Genomic DNA, 18,175 nt, shown 5'->3' with positions numbered 1-18,175 from the left:
CATTCTTCATCCTTTCTATTCTTACCTGGATCCCATTTTACCATCTCTGTCTCCTTCCTTTTCTCTGTCAATTTTCCATTGTTTGTCATACCATTGACTTCTGTCCTGACTTCATTTTATCTTACACTCTGACCTTTAGTTCCTGCCAGCTAATACCCAATTCTGAGCCCTATCCTTGAGTTTCCTCATATTTTTTATGCTCTTTATCTACCACTTCTCAGACCCTTAATGAAGTGTGACTTTTCTTAGAAGACTGCCTGACTGTGTAACTTCTTGGACATTCTTTGCTGTTTCTTGCTATATTTAGATATAACTTCAGTTTCAAGAGTGGAGGGCATTCCATGTCTTTAAGAAATGTAGAGTGGGTAGTTGCATTTAATATTTTCTGTTCCTTTTAGCTGCACTTCCATGAAGTGATTACCATTGGAAAGGCTCTTGCCTTGTGAATGGTCTAATTACATCTTACTCTTCCACAGTCTGTTGACTCTGCACAAAGGCCTTTGACCAAGACTGACATCCAGTTCATTCTGCACTGACCAAGCTACTCCATTCCAGAGGAACAGGTGTCTATTTTGAATTCTTCCTTTAGGATCATTCAGTCTAGCAGAAGTCTTATCTACATGAGTATCCAAGTTGATATTGGAAATATGCACTGGTAGTAGTAAACTGCAAGACAGCAAGGAAAGACAGGTACCTAAAAAGGCCCACTCAGTGTGTTTGCCCTGCCCAAGGCTGGAAGGAAGGCAAGGCTGGGTTAATTCAGCCTTTTCTTCCTTTCACTTCTTTTTGAAATAAAAAAAAAACAACTATGAGGAGTCGATTTTACTTTGTTCTGCTGTCTGTGCTTTTATTTAACTCTCTCCATCTCTTTTCTGCTTAGTCTTCCCCTCCCTTTAAGTGCTTCTAAATATCATAAGTAGGAATATAACACACAGCTGTGATGGAAAGGAAATTTCAATATGCTTTTCAAAAAACTAATGGAGGTTTCCTGGCACATAACACTATTGAGGAAGCTTGTACTTTTCCACTTCATGTTGCAGGGTGTAAGTATGTGACTCTGCAGTTTGGAGTTTGTGGTTCACTGGCTTGTTTCTTACCCCATCTTCAGTGTTTGTGTCTCCTTGCCACTAATGAACTCAGATTGGATGGGAGAGGGCAGGAAATAATTACAAGTTCAAACTCATGCATCTATGTACATTTCCTTTTTCTCTGTGACTGCATTACTTCTCAGAGTTGTGTTAACATAACAGAAGGCATCTGTGTCATGGGATGCCAAGACACAGACATAATTATAGGGTGCTCAGGCATCAGCATATACTCATGGTGACTCTGGGAATTACTCCCCAAATCCGCAGTTATACACTTTCCAAGAAATTATTTCTTTGGAGATGTATTTAAACCTTGTCAAAGTTATATGTCTTGGCTTCCTCAGTTGGTTTACATGGGGACTCTGATCGTTGGCTGCTGAAGGGCAATCTGTACATAGAAATATAGGGCTCATGCTGTAAATTTTATGGCATACTGTAAGCCATGAAACAGTGGGTGTTTTCTTACATATTTTTATTTAGTATGGAAAAGTGTGGGAGAACACAAATAAAACTGCTTCTTTATTTGGATCCTCATGATATATTTAAGATGAGCATTTTCTTATATATTTTCACTGGATCTCTCTATTTAACCAACTTTAACATGAAAAACACCTGGGGAGCTGGTGGTTATTGGGTTAGTTTAACAGAGTCCTGTGCCTTACTTATGGGTCCCGGTAAGGACCTATGCATAATACTTAATTTTAAAAGTCTACAATGGTTATTCTTAGCAATAGGCTAATAACTAATATGGTAATAATGATGTTGCAGTAGTAAGTTAATTGTCATGTAAAGTTAACAAAAAGAACATGTTAGAAAAACTGACAATTTTTTGTGACTATGGATAAAATGAGAGTTCCTGTGGCCAGGATTCTTACCTGGCCATGGTTGACTAGCTCACTGCACACCTGTGGGCAATACATGGCTGTTGACTCTATCTATAAAAAGAGCTCCTCCCAGTGCTCTGGGTGCGACATAGTGGCAGGGCTGCAAGGCTGCAGGAGAGCAGAGCAGAGGCTGGAGTGGTGGCAGTGCCAAGGACAGAGGCCCAGAGGATGGCTGTGCAGATAGAGGGGCCCAGAGGCAGAGACCAGCTTGCTGCATGCAGACTCGCTCTGAGTGAACAGGATTTTAGTGCTGACCTGCCACCTGGAAATAAAGTTGGGTATAACCCTTTCACCCCAAAGAACATTTTGCTGTCAATTTCTTTGGTCACACTGAATCCATAGCAAACTTGTCCGGGCTGAAACCCATTGGCAAGACAATTGGCAAAAGTTGGCAGGGTTCATTGTTGACTAAGGAAAAAGACAGGCTGCCCTTATGGGAGCGATGCTTCAGCAGGCTGCCCCTGTGAATGGGGAGACAGTGGACCACCCCCCAGTGGGTATGTGATCTGAGGTGGCTTGCCTCCTAGAGGACTGGGCCCCACCCCAGGACTGGAGGCAAGTGAAGGTGACACCTGAGGCTGTAGGGGTGGCCCTTAGTATAATAAGTAGATCCTTTGAGAAGCAGAGTGCCCATGAGGCAGTGGAGACTGTGGGTTGGCTGCTTCTCACAGTATTAAGTCTACAGAGGAGACCCAAGAAATGGTGGCATGAGAATGCAAGCTGCAAACCTCTGTGGATGCCCTGAGGAAGGAGATGGCATTGATGCGGGAGGAGGCAGCACGAGAGCACCAGCAGCAAAGTGCCATTGCAGATGAGATGGCAGCACTGCCAGGTGTTCTGAAGGAGGAAGAGGCCATCAAGGAAAAAGATGCACTCCTGAGGGAAGGACAGGCGGAGGTGGCAAGAGAACTTCAGCTGCAAAGCATTGAGCTGAAGGTAAGAGAGCTTCTGAAGACTGAGCTGGCATTGTTGCGAGGCACTGTAGCAGAGGAAGCACTTGGGGGAGTGGAGAGAAAGGTGCCATCAGCCCCAGAAATGGAGGAGCTGGGGAAGGATGAAGGGGTGATGCCAGAGGTGCTGGCCCCTTCTGTTTTGAAAGCACACCCAGTGGTTGTAAAGAAAATAAAGACCCAGCAGCTGAAAGTTCCCCAAGGAGAGGAGTAGCCCCCTCCCCAGGTCGTGGAGCACTCTATGGTCCGCCCCTATACTCAGGCTGAGCTGGTGGCTGTGGGACTTAGGGGTGGATGGAATTGTTTTGTTGGGATCAGAGATGGGAAAGCTGTCTTCCCTGGCAGTGCAGCCCGCCTTGAGGCAAGGATTACAAAATGTGAGGTGACACATACAGTAGCTGAAGCAACGGGAACCTGGAAAGAAATAAGACCTATTACTCACAGGAGGAATTTGAGGTGCCCTGTAAGGGTTACCAGGACCCAGATGTGGGTTGATTTGATAAGGGCAGGAGTAGATGGAAGGAAATTAGACGGGAAGCCAAACAGGATCTTACTGGAGCTATGGCAACAACTAAAACCAGAGCAGCAGTTACAGCCATCAAGACCAAAGAGGCAGATGTCAGAGACAGAGCAACAAGTCTGGCCTGTGTGTCTGCAAGACTTTTTGCTGGAGAGACTGGAGAACAATGTTCGAGCTTCCTTGCACAGAGACCATTGCAGAGGACTAAGGGCACATAGATTGAGAGGAGAGAATCCTGGAGGGGTGGAGTGTGGATAAAATGAGAGTCCCTGTGGCCAGGATTCTCACCTGGCTGTGGTTGACTAGCTCACTGCACACCTGTGGGCAATACATGGCTGTTGACTCTATCTATAAAAAGAGCTCTGCCCAGTGCTCTGGGCACGACATAGTGGCAGGGCTGCAAGGCTGCAGGAGAGCAGAACAGAGGCTGGAGTGGTGGCAGTGCCGAGGACAGAGGCCCAGAGGACGGCTGTGTGGACAGAGGGGCCCAGAGGACAGCTGTGCAGACAGAGGGGCCCAGAAGCAGAGACTGGCTTGCTGCATACACAATTGCTCTGAGTGAATGGAATTCTAGTGACTGACCTGCCACCTGGAAATAAAGTTGGGTATAGCCCTTTCACCCCAAAGAACGTTTTGCTGTCAATTTCTTTGGTCACACTAAATCCATAGTGATCTTGCCCCGGGCTGAAACCCATTGGCAAGACAGTGACTTCTTACATATTTGTTTTCTGGAGAAATTCTTTCATCTCTGATCATGCTGATTTCAGAAAGTCCTCGAATTTCTCCCTAATGTAGTGATAGTTATTGATGTAGCACTGCCTGGACTAGAAAAATAATTCCAGTAGTCTACACATTTTCACTAACCTGACAATTACTTAACAATAGCATATGATGCTACTTTTACATTAGTGACAGCACTGCGTGGATAATGCATGAAGAGCTATAAGGCTCAAGCTGTAAATTGTATTTGCATTTGTATTAGCTTTCTTTTTTTTGTCGAGCCTGATTTCTTGTCTACAGAGATGTACTATTTTAGGACATTTGTTCTCTGCTGATTAAATAACTAGTGAGGGGCAACACAGACCCACACGCACACACTCACATTAACACTGGTAATGCCTGTCTCTGATGAGGAGGTGGACACTGATTTCTGCACAGGTGATGCTTCAGCGTGCCTCCTGCCCTGCCTTTCATCTTCTTCCAAAAGCACCTTTGGGTTGTGGCAGCTGCATGTGGAGAAGCCTCAGAGCCATGTCCTGATGCTTCTCTTCTGAGCAGACCTCTCAAACAAACAGCAGGTGCTGACCACCTTGCTTGCCCCTGGACCGGAGAGGAGAGACAGTTCCAATTCCGGACAGAGGCTGTTCTGCTTCAACAGATGGTCATCAATTGCTTTTCTCAGTCCTGTCACTGGGGAAGTCCAATCATGTTTCATGTTTTGTTGTTTACTTTTCATTAAAAAGAAGCAGAAAAGGAGGGTACAATGCCATTTCAAAATAGCCAACAGCTTCAGGGTTGACAAGAGTAAAACACAATATTAAAAAGAAGAAGAAAAAGAACAGAATGAACATGACACATTTGCTAAAATGCTTCAGACAATTCTATGGTCTTGATTTTATTTATTCTATTTTATGGAAAGTTCCAAAGATCTATCTACTGAGAAGCTATTGAATGGATTTTATACATGCATTTTTTTTCATTTTTTCAAAAAAAATGTGTGCCAGGAATTTCCATTTTAATTTTCTAATTGGATATTCATATGCACACTGGTATTTCTTCACCTCAGAGGAGATTTTTGTCATTAACAGCTCCATTTATCTACATAATGACAGGTCAGTTCATTATTTAAATAATTTCCAAATAAATTTCAGTTATTTAATAAGTTGTTTGTTATGCCATATGTAAATATTTTCTTTTCACCTAGAGTGCCTTTAAGAAGTCTTATGGTGCTCAGTTACAGAACCGTGGTAAATATCATAGGTGAAGATCTGAGCATTGAGTCTGGCCTATGAAAACTAGAAGCCCAGTATAAATTTTCTTCCTGTAGATTATTGCTGCACATGGAGGTTGCAATTACTCAGATTTTGGTCCACATATAGGCCAGGTCTGTTTTGGAAGTTGAGGGCAAGCGCCTTAGTTCTGCCTCCCAGGATATAAGTAGCCATATTGCTGCTTCATAGTAACTTATTCTGTGAGTTTGATATGGAGAGAAGCTGACAGGAAGTGGGGTTAGGGTTGGGGGCATATGAGGCCCAAAGGGAGGTTACTGTGGACAGAACTTCGGGAGACTGACCAAGGTTGTTGCAACTAGGCCATTGTAGGTTGTAAAGTGATCTCAGATCTGTGCTCAGAATCCTTTCCCAGATTCTGAGCAAGGTTGACACCCTTGTTGAAACACAGGGAACAGACCTGTTACCCTCATTTAATTCCTTCTCACTCAGTGATGACATGAACTGATGTTAAAAATCAAAATACAAATTTTAAGTGTGGCAGAATCTCAATCATAATATAAATTAGTCACGGGGATGAAAGAACATCATAGAGAATATAGTCAATAATTCTATAGCATCATTCTATGTTGGCAGTAATTACATAGTTGGGGTGAGCATTTAATAATGTAGTTAACTGTCAAATCATTATGTTGTACACTTAAAACCAGTATAATACTGTATATCAACTGGACTTCAGTAAAATATAAGTGTAATAGAAAAAAATTAAGCATTCTAGAGAGATGTTCATGTGAGATGTTAAGAAATTAACATGTTGAGAAAGAAACTGAAGAACCACGAGGTCATTTTCTCTCAGGATTCCCAGAAAGCTGCTCATCTAAATACATCTGTTCATCTCATCAACTCATGAGTGCACAGATTTTCTCACTTATAGTTGCCAACATCTACAGGGCAAGGGGCTGTCTCTACTAATCTCTCACCACTGCATCTGTATTGGTACCTACCTTTCTTTGGGTGATGGTGATAAAATGAAACTAACCAAGTATGTGGCCCTTTGGGTAATGAAGGTACTGTTCTTTGTTCTCTGGGATTTCTCTGAGGGTTGCTGTGGTTCTTAGCTGCTCTTTGCACACCTCATGCAATTACTTGTACTGACCCTGATGGGGCCCACATCAGATGCTGGGGAGAAGCATGATGTGGAAATGGCATTGCAAGTGAGCTCAGCAACTGCAAAAGAATCCAACAAAATCCCAGCGTTCCTGGAGTTGAACATTGCTCAAGCTCTACTTAGAACTTTTCTTTTTCTCCCAATGAACAGTGATTTTATGTGTCTTTTAAGCAGGGGCGGATTACTGGAACCCCCTGGTTTGACTGAAGTGCACTTCTGACTGGCTTTACTGAAGGTCTTCTGTCAATTGAGTATTATCTGCACTGTTAATGATAGGCACGGAGCCCTGCGGTCTGCCATCATCATCCCCCATTGAATCTGCTTGCTTTTATCAGCCATAAGGGGAAAACTTCTTTCCAAGTATCAAGCAAATATATTTCTCCTTACAAACAGAAAGTGTTTGCAGCAGCTTTATTATATGAGTGGGTTTTTTTGGACTCATGCCCAGCAAGTTTATTTTTGTGTGGACTTGGCTGCTTTTCTATTTTTCTGTGCATTTCTTGGTGGAGTTTACCAAATTGTTTTTCTTTGCTGACCACTTCAGCTAAGTCGAGGTTTGAGGAAATGCAGTGGAGCCTTAAAGAAGTCAGTATCTAAAGTTACTTAGGATCTTTATTGCCCACTTCTAGAGTGACAACTTCTGCAGCTCTGTAGCTCAGCCTGACTTGGGAATGGGGACAGAAGCTGAGTTGTGCGCTTGCACCCCCAAGACCCCAGACTGTTCTTGAAAAGTCTCCTTTTTTTAAAAAAAATCTTGGTAGTCTCAGAAGCTTTGCATTTATGTATTTCTTGTATCATTGTCTTATGATCATTAGAGTCTCTGATGGTGTTCTAATTAAATGCTCATTTCCTAGTTGCCACAACACTGTTTTACACTGCTTAAAATACCAACCTTCCCCAGTGTATTTTTGGGTATGTGGGTAATGGGTTGGAATTAGCAGGATTGCAGAAGATAAAAGATTTTAAGGGTAATGGTATTAAGAAGAAAAACATTTCCTCAAGGTCAGTCCCCCCATCTTTAGAGCACACACAAGCATACACACCTCATATATAGCTGTATGTATTTTGGTATTGACTAATTGATTACAAAATCTAACCACAGGTCTTACAAAAATGAGCCAGTTTTGTATCCATACAATGGATACTACTCAGCAATAAAGATAACTATTGATACATGAAACTTAAGGGGCATATGCTAAAAAAGCCAATCTCAAAAGATTGTATACAATTTGATTCCATTTATATGACAGTCTTGAAATGACAAAATTACAGCACAAATAGAGAACAGATTAGTTGTTCACCATGGGTTTGGCATAGAGGTGTTGGGAAAGAGTGATGTTGGATGTAACCATAAAGGAGAACCTGAGTGAGATCTTTGTGGTGATGGAATGATTTTGTATCTTGATGGTGGCAGTTAGATTAATCAACAGATGATAAAATATAGGACAAAATGGCTTAGAACCATACACATGTGCGTGCACACACACACACACACACACACACACACACACACACACACCTTGTACTACTACAATGTCAACTTTCTGGTTTTGATTTTGTGCATAATTATGTAAAATGTAACCATTGGGGGAAACAGGGTGAAGGGTATGCAGGACCTTTCAATATTTTTGCAACTTTCTATGAACCTATAGTTATTTAAACTTTTTTTTTTTTTTTCAAATGAGCCAGTAGTTGCAAGGAGCTGGAAGGAAAACAAAACTTTCCTTACTGATGTTGGTAATAAATGTAGTAATTGACTCTTAGAGCTGGAAAAGACTATATAGTATTCTCATGCAAATGCCAGAATAATGAGGCAGTCCAAGCCTTTTTGTTTTGAAGTTTTGTTAATGCTGTGGAACTTACTCTCTAAGCAATGCTTTAAAAATTCCAAAAATCCATATCCAGATTTTAAGCTGTTCAAGAAAGGTAAGCATCTCAGACTATGGCAAGGAGAACCTAGGAAAAACCCATAAGGACTTTTTGGGTGTGGTAGAATTTATGTAAAACTGTCAGCCCCGAATCTAGAGAATAAAGAGAAGGGATTCATATATTAGTGGTTTTTCTCATTTGTCAAATGGCAAGTCATTTTAGGAATATGCTATTTGTATATTTTCCGATTCTCCTAGGAAGTAAAAGAAGACAATCATAGAACAAGAACTCATAGAAAGAAGCAGAAAGAGTGTGTCCTTACTGAGTTCCTTTGATATACAATATATACTTCTCAGAGGGTAATAGATTTTATCTTACTCTCTGTATCTCTCACTGTCACATCTGGGTATTTGCCATAGTTTAATGTTTAATTACTAACACCTTTAGTAGTCCCCAAATAAATGGAAACTGAATTACTCTTTAAAAACTGAGTACAGTCCAGGGAAAAGTTGTAACAATGATACAAAATTAATGGATTCTCTTAGTGTAATTTGACTCAAAGTATAGAAAAAAGTGATTTTAACCCAAGTACCCTAAAGGATTTTCTTGCAGAATTCATGACATCCTTGGGAGAATACTGGAAGGGGATACAGGCAAGTTTGCAGTAATCTATTGGAAGTGACAGGGATCTGCTGTCTTTAGAGGATGGGATGTAGGTAAAGGTGTCTTGCCCTGAATTCTGTTCACCAGGTCTTAACAGTGACCCACATGCATTGGTTCCAAGTGATTACAAGATAGTGAAATTTAAAAAAATACCATAGCCCTTCGTATGATCTCTTAATTGTTCTTGTTTGCATTAGGAAAATGTGATTTCCAAAATTTCCACTGTATTTGAAAGTGTTTCAAAAGAACTTCATACTAAAAAAAGATTCCCTGTGACATTCAATCAGGAGGGAACTTTTACAGGATATGAGTGAATTTTATAGATCATTAACCTGACAGGTTCTGGGAGTAGAAAAATATAAAACCATTGTGTTAGGAAGCAAGGCCAACTGAAGATCAATCAAAAGTGACAGAAAATATTCCTGAAAACTTTAGATGAATTAAGCAGAAAATAACTCAATTTGTAAGCCATTTTACAGCAACATATCAATTGCATACACTTGTACACGGTTTATAAATTTTTTAAATATCATCATAAATAATAGCTGAAAAGATTTTTTAAAGGCAGACATGTACATCTCCCCTAGGTGGCTGTGTTCTTGAAGCACAAGTCAGTCGTCTTGCTTTCTCCTCGTCGTGGTCTCCTGTTATCTCTATCCAGGCCAGTCTTGATTCTGTCCCATGGTCATTAAACCTTAAACACTAAGGCCTCCTTTTATTAGCCAAATTCAGTAGGAATAATTTTTAGTCCTCATATTGGTTGACTTCTGGCGTCTGATAGTCTTGTTCATACAAAACCTTTGGAAACATTTTCCTTTGGCTCCACTAACCATGTCTCCTGGTAAAATCCACTCCATACCTTACCAGTCCCGCTCTGCCTTCTTCACCGGCTTTTCCTGGTCTACTCTCAGAGTGTGGATGTGGGTAGTTCCTCCAGACTCCACCTGCACCTCCCCTGCTTCCTCTACAGTGATCTTGTAAGTGCCAACATTTTAAATTATCACTCACTATTCTCGTCTCAAACTTGAGACAGTATGTCTCAAGTATCTATAGCCCTTAACTCTCTTCTCAACAATAGGCCTGATTTTCCAATCTGAATATTTTATCTTCTTCAAAAACCACCCCCCTGCTACTCACCCTATATACTTGTTCTTCGACACCATGCTGCCAAGTAGGTAGTCTCATCTCTTCTTTTGGTCTTTTTACTCCTTATTTCCCAGTTCATTCCATCATTTCCCAACCCTAAAGATCCTTATTAACCCATTATTAATGATTTTTATATACTTTATTCTAATAATGTGATCGTGAATAATTTCCCTCTTAGATTATGTCCTTCTGAAAAGAAATTTTTAAAAATCAAAATAATTGCTTTGAAATTGTCACTGTTTTCTTCCTTCTGACATACTATTTATCACACAGGCAAGCGCTTGTGGTTTGATTAATTTGTATTATTGCTTTCTCTTCTCTTTACTATAGAAGTACCCATTAGGGTAATATTTCTGCAACATAGAAAATAGGCATTTTGTGCCCTAGCTGGGCTGTTTTTAATGTAAGTGGATCATAGTAGGCCAGAGGGCAGATAAGTTAAAGAGAAAGGAAAGCAGTAAAGTAGCTAGTAAGACAACAAAAAGAGATCATAGTTCAGTTTCACCATCTTTCTAAAGGGTTGACTTTCAAGGGTGGTACTGACTGCATTAGGTGAGTTTCTCTTTTCATTTGGTGGAAATGGTGTTTCACATAGTTTCCCATGCCTATTATGTGAAATAGATTTCATAAATACAGCTAGCCATCCCAAGGCAGTACTGAAATTTTTTTCCTTTTAATTAATTATTTAATTTACTTATTTTTTTAATTTTGCTATTATTAATGTACAGTTACATGAGCAATATTATGGTTACTGGACTCCCCCTATTATCAAGTCCTCACCACATAGCCCATTACAGTCACTGTCCATCAGCATAGTAAGATGCTCTAGAGTCACTACTTGTCTTCTCTGTGTTATACAAGGCAGTACTGATTTTTAAATTATAGTATATACCTCATAATTACCACAGTGACCCAGCCTTTTAGATGAAGCTGCATGGAATGGGGAAAATAAAGGAAAGATAGGAGCTGGGTCAGGGCAGGGAATGAGTGGTCAGTGAAGGCTGTCAGGGCACAATCAATAACATGAGCTCTTTAGGAAATACTTTTATTTATTCCTCCACTATTTGCCACATCTTCTCACTACTCCATTTCTTTCCTGCTCTACTGTTCCCACAGTAGCCCACTTCTCCAAACCCTGTATCACTATTGCCATCTCTATTTTTACCTCTACCCTAATCCATCCAGCTTCTCACATCTCAGCTGGACCACTGCAATAATATCTTTATTGATACTCCAGTTTTTGCCTCCTTTCCACAATCTATTTTTTATACACAGTAAACTTTAGAAAATATAAACCAGACCTAATGGTTTGACTTAATTTATAGGTATCATACCTTTAAAACTCTCCCATTTGCTTCCCAGTATACTCAGAATAAATTCCCAACTCCTAACTGTGGCCCTCAAAACCCAATAGACTCTAGAATCTGCCTACTCATCTTCTAACCTCTTACCACTCTCCCCTGGCTCACCATCCCACAGGCACACTGTCCTTTCTGTTTCTGCAAACTGACATGCTTGTTTCTGCCATGGCATCTTTACCCTGACTGCTTTCCCTCCCTGGATTTGCCCCTGGATTGTTGGCAGGCTGTCCTGTCATTCACCTCTCAGCACAGATGTCCCTCACAGTGAATATTCCTGATCTGTATCAGTCCCCTTTCCCCAGTCACCCCCTATCACCATCTTCTGGTTTTCTTTCCATTTGAATAATTAAATTACCTGCAGTTTTCTTGTTTGTTCCTTTGTTTTGCTTGCTCACTGCTGTGAGTATATAAGCCACATGAAAGCAAGGATTTTGCCTATCGCATATCCTGGTATAACCCAAGCACCAGAAACTCCTAGAACATTGATATGCTTAGTAAACAGTTGAGTGAATTAATTAATTTACTAAATAAATACAATTTATTGGTGTGCTACTGTCTGTCAACATTTCCTTGGGAATCTGTGCTGAATGCTGTGTGGCTCTGTACCTCATGTAGCTTCCCGGATGGCTGTTGTCTTTATCTGAGCAGTTACTAGACCATCTTTTAGTATTTATGTGTAACTTTTGTTTGGAGGAATTGAGATGGTTGATAATATTCACAGATAGATAGTTTAGGTTCTCCAAGTATATTCTACATCTACTTCCTATGAACCTCTAATAATTTAGCTTCTCTCATTATACACATATTTATTCATTTTAATAAGGCTTTTTCCAGCAGGTAGCAGACTCAAGGCTTTTTAATTACTTATGATTTATACACATGAGGGTAAGAAGTTCATCCTGTTTTCAAGGAATATGAAATTTAGTAAAGGGAGATAAACTGTATTCTGATAAACATGAAATAAAGTTATTATATTGTAAATTCCATAGAAAAGGCAGAATAGAAGAATTTAGAAGAGGGAAAGATCACACAGAGAGGAGACGAACAGGAATGCTTCATTAGTTAGATTAGCTTCATCTTGGTTTTTAATATCATTAAGATTTCAATAGCTGGAGGAAATGGCAAGGCAAGAATAAGGAGTTTTTTAAGTGAGGGGCGGCCCCAGCATGAGGCTCTGGAATGTATCTTTATCCTGGAGGGCTTTGGACTGTTGCTGGTAGGCGCTGGGAGCCGCTGGAGGTTTGTTAGCAGGACAGACTCTAGTACAGAGTGCTTAGCAAGAGTAAATTAGAAATGATTTGGCAGAATGGATTGGAGTGAAGACAAACTGGAGACAAGGGCCCCAACAATTAGCAATCTTTGGGTATAGGAGAGTCCAGAGACTGACAGAATAAGGGTTTGAAAAGTAGCATAGTAGTTTTCTTAAGGAAATGTTTCAAGACACACACACACACACACACACACACACACACACACACACACACACACACACACACACACACACACACACACACACAGAGACAAAGCTCTGTGCCCACAAGGAGCTTTTCTCTTACTACTTTCATCCTGAATTGTAGTTACTCCAACCTCAAACCCAGGCTCTTTCATCTTCACACTCATGAGCTATCTCCTACTGAGGATTACATTTTCTGGAATAGATCTTTTGGTCTACTTTACTATTCTTGGGGATCTATAAGCATATCTAAGATCTCTATGAATCCTTAAAATAGCCCACATTTCTGGCATGGTTGAAATATCTAGATTTGAGTTTGGCCACCAATGGTCTTTATTTTTATGAATGACTCTCTTGCTATTTATTAGGCTTTCTTAACAGATTAACATAGTTGGCCTAATTTTCTCTCTCACTCCTACCCACCTCCACCAACACACAGCAGATTGAATCATACTTGTTTCAGAGATGTCTTGCCATGCAAATAACACATCTAGCCCTATGAGATTTTGTTTATGTATCTCATTCTTATATTTATTTTGTTTGGGCCATATGCCATAGCTCTGCTAAGGATGCCAAAGTGCTAAATCCATTGCATGTGTTTCAAACTTCACCTTTTTAAAATTATTAGACTGTTTGATTCTGATGATCATTCTGTCCTTGAGATACTGTTTTCCATTGGTTTACATGATATAACATCCTCTTTGTTTTCTTTTTCCTTGCTCCTTAGCCTATGTCTTTTCTACTGGATTATGCTCTACTTGGCTGTTAAACAGTGACATTTCTCAGAGCCTACATCCTTTTCTCCTCCAATTCTGCATGCTTTTCCAACTGTTATCTTCATTCCCACATCTTTGGACAGTGGCATCCTTTTCAAGTTGGCTCCTGAATCCTTCTGAACTGACCATACTAGTCTCTTATAGCTTCCTTGTTATCTACTTTATAAAGATATTCCAGAAGTGTGTTAGACACTCTTCTTACGTACTTCCTGCCCTAGACCTGGGATCAGCCATTTCTCCAATAAGTCTACACTTCTTTTTAGTGGAAAAGGTATTTTAACACCGTAGTTTGGGCCTTGAAGGTGCTTATTGTAAGAGGATTTGCCATTGTTTCTAGGCTTTCCTAGTATATATACATAAATCAACACTACTTCTAATTCAAATTTAGGAGTATGTGGTTCTTATTTCATCTCTTGTATATTTCATCTGTGTTTCCTTTCTTGCATTGATAATCTTGGTTCTGAAGGACACAGAGGATGACAGAATTAGAACATCCCACATTATTAACGCAACAGCCTCAGAATAACAGTTCTAACACTATCACCACTGTGATTTGTATGCTTCTTTTCATTTAGGAAATGTTAGTGAGAATGCTGATGAATATGTTGTATGCATATTCTAATTGACTGAGAAAATTACCAACCTCTATATTATTTATTTGTCTACATAACAAATGGTACAGGTTTGTAGGAATCATTTTTCCTCAGTATTCTCTTCTCTATACTTGAGGCTACCACTGGTTTCCAAGAAAAGCCTAATGGGAATTCCTCACTCAACAGGCATATTGGTATAATTAGGCTCAGTGTATCTCACTGTGAAGAGATACCTGCCTGGTGGGGGTTAGATGTAGCCCTTCTGCCACTCATAATTAGTATCCCTCTTGCTGTAAAGGGAACTTTCAGACTTACGAAAATATTAGATCCATTGGGGATCAGCAATATTCCTTTTATATGTTTACTTCCAATCAATATAGCACTGATTTTCTGTTTCCTGCTAAGATATATTTTAATGGCTAATCCCTTGAAAGCCACTTTGAGAGGATCTTTATTGTTGTTCAAATAAGGATGGAGGTGTGTTTGTGGTAAGTCTAGTGTAGAAAAAGTTTAATGGATTCATTTTGGAAGAACCCATATAAGCATTTATCCTTTTGGAGGAAAAATGAAGCTGAAACAGGTTTCAATGGGAATAATGACAAGCTTGAGTTTTCATGCTGGCAGTGTTCCTTGAGCTTCCAGCCTGTGAATGATCCCTACTCAGGTTTTTTTTTTTAAGACTTTTTTTTAGAGCAGCTTTAGGTTTAAAGCAAAATTGAGAGGAAGGTGCAGAGATTTACCATATATACCCCACTTAATTTTACTGTGTAAAGTGTTATTGTGTACAAAGAAACTAACATTCACAGGAAATTAATGGGAAATAAGGTAAGGTCTTTTGAGCTTTTGTGCAGCAGGTTTGGGGCAGCTGAACTCAAATATAACTCTGAAAACATTGCAGGGAAAGAAAGAGATTTGATAGTGGAAATTATATTACATACCTTTGTGATATGATTTAAATAACTGAGAAGGCTGATGTGTGGTGTGTGACATGTGGAGGGTAATTTCTGCTTTTAATGAAACATCATTAACCATGAATTCCCTCAGCTACCTCTGAACCTCAAAGGTATTTTTAAAAAAAATTACAGGTACAGCAGGAAAAAAATAGGACTAAAAACCTTGTGGATTCATTTAAAAGGAAATATTATGGAAGCTAAATGCATGCAATTTGAATCAAATCAGTTTAAGAAATGATGTAACCTGTGAATAATGAACAGCAGCAAAGATAAATCTAAAAGCAGGGAATATTTGTTTGAAGATGTAAGGGTATAGGACTAGAAGGGATAAAATAAAATTAAGGTATGGGAAATTTAAAATATTTTCATACTTAACCAGTAATGATCATTTGAAAGAAATACTTTCTTGTGTTTGTATGCACTGAAACTGTAACATTGCATGTTCCTTGCAGATTTGCCAAGAAAATGGAGGTACCTCTTCTCCTGTATCACTCAGTGTGAGCTGATCTGCGCTGAGTAGTGGGGTTTGTGAAGGGTTTGATTGGGGAGAACTGTGAAGGCAAACAGTGTACCTGACAGTTTATTGAATCACATTATCTGCTGATTTAAGTAACCTGGTCTGGATAACTCAGTCTTTTTTAAGTGAATATTCAATTTCAGTCTTTCATATTTCTTCCTCTCCTCCTTTTCCTTTCCAAAGTGGCATCTGGTTGTATGGGAGATGGGGCTCACATGATCTCTTAGTGGGACAAATGGGGGTCACATAGCCAATCTGTGGCTGCTTTGGTTTGCTCTTGAGACTGTGGCTGCTGAAGTCTGTCTGGCCACAACTTCAGTACAAGCACTCATAGCTGATGGTGCCCCTGGTCCCAGCTGTTTGCCTTTGCTCAGCAAGTCCCTGCAGTCTGTGCTTATTTTGTCCCACGTCCAGCCCTATTAGCACGTGCTCATTTTCTCCCTGGGGATTGTGGAAACTTCTAGATTTCCTGTATGCCTGAATAGAGAGCATGGGGGGCTTGGGGCTCTAACTCAGCTCACCCATTGAGCCATTTTCTTCCATTTCATATTTTCATAAATAATGTGTATATTGCACAGAGCTGGGCATGGCCATATGAAGTGCTTCCTCAGACTACACACACAGAAGCGTGCCCCTAACTCCACTGTTCAGTGTTTTAGAGTTCCCCATACCTACCTGGATGTCTGCATAATGCCCTGCCCTTCCCCACAATGGGGGAGTAAAGGACGCATGCATCTGACCTTCCTTCCTGCCTGTGTCTCTCTTCTGCTCCCACAACCTGCCAGATCTTAAGCACCATTCTCTCTTCTCTTGCTTAGTTCCCAGGTTTTCTTAACAGGATGCTGGTTCTCTGACTATGCCATTAAAGTTCATCTATGCTCTATGTCTAAGGTTTCATTTCAGCAAAGATACAGAACAAAATGGACACTATCATCCACATGTGACTGGGGTTTCCTGACTGTCCGTTTAATGGAACATCATTTCTCTCCTCCCAGTCTTCAATAGACCTTGTGGATATCCCGGGAAATCTCCTCTGAGTAACCCCCAACCCACAAACCCTTAGAGGACATGGGATATATATTTTTTGCCCTGTGGTTCTAGTCGCATTGGGTTTGGCCCAAAGACAGCCTTAGGGGTGTGTGTGTGTGTGTGTGTGTGTGTGTGCGCGCGCGCGCGCGCACGTGTGTTACTGAATAAACTTAGAACATGAGTAATTTGCTGTGAAGGTGAGCTATCCAGAAAGGTGTGATGGAAATTTTTGTTCCAACATATGCTTTCTGGATTTCTTTGCTTTAATTCTGCAAAAGAATTTGCTAGCCAAATTCTTCACTGGGTGTTTTTAAAAGTATTTGATGTACTACTGTTGCTTTCTTCCTCCAATTCTCCCTCCTTCCCTTCCTTGAGGTTTCATCTGTGTTTTGCTGTGAGGGAGGGGACCAATATATAAATGCCAATAATGGCCAAGCATTTTTATAAATTTCAGGTAATAATTTAATATTTTGTGATTCCCACAAAAAGTTTTGATTCTCACAATAATAACTCATGAAGTAGATTTTATTTCCCTAATTTGTAGGTGAGAAAACTGAAGTGCAAATACATTAAATAAATTTTCCAAGGACATACAGCTGATAAGGGGCAGGAACCTAGATTTGAATATATATATATTTGTTTTCAGAATTAAAACATATTCAGGTATTTAGGATTCTCTTAGAAATCAGATCTGGGTAGTCTCTGTAACACATACAATCTACTAGGTATGATTTCCTACTAGGGGCCAGTGGGGTGGATTTGGATATATAGATTTTTTGAGACCATAATCTTGAGAGCCTACAACTACAAAAATTCACATAAAACTTATACTTGATTTAACATATTCATGTCATGCACTATGCTAGTGATTGCAAATTAGAAATTAGCTGATATTACATATTTGACATTTTGTAATTAAGATAATTATTTGGAAGTATTGTAAATAAAATAATCCAAATATTTCAACAAAGTTTTAAAATGTCTGAATGACAGGTTAAAGGAATTAAAATAAATTCCTCTAATGGGAAAGGTGGCTTTGTTATGAGTCATGGGTATATATACAGAGTCTATAGAAAATTTTCAAAGAAGCCATGGTTTTAAAGAGGTTTTAAGTCATTTCTCTATATAGTCCTTGTCTCTGTCTCTATGTACAGTGTGTATGAAATTCTTGCAATTAGAAAATTAATTTGCTAGGGCCAAACCCACCCAATCATTAGCTTATGTACACACATTTCCTTGCTCTAATGCACTCAGGT

At 39.8% G+C, this 18,175-nt stretch overlaps 1 protein-coding gene across 2 annotated transcripts in view; it reads left to right on the top strand.

Annotated features, from left to right (window-relative positions):
- The window catches only part of CAMK4 (calcium/calmodulin dependent protein kinase IV), a 216,536-nt gene that overhangs the window by 21,748 nt on the left and 176,613 nt on the right, over positions 1-18,175 (top strand). The window lies entirely within an intron of this gene.

The sequence above is a fragment of the Manis pentadactyla genome, chromosome 2 (assembly GCF_030020395.1).
Source record: "Manis pentadactyla isolate mManPen7 chromosome 2, mManPen7.hap1, whole genome shotgun sequence".
NCBI lineage: Eukaryota > Metazoa > Chordata > Mammalia > Pholidota > Manidae > Manis > Manis pentadactyla.
This window is presented reverse-complemented; position numbering and strand designations above follow the sequence as displayed.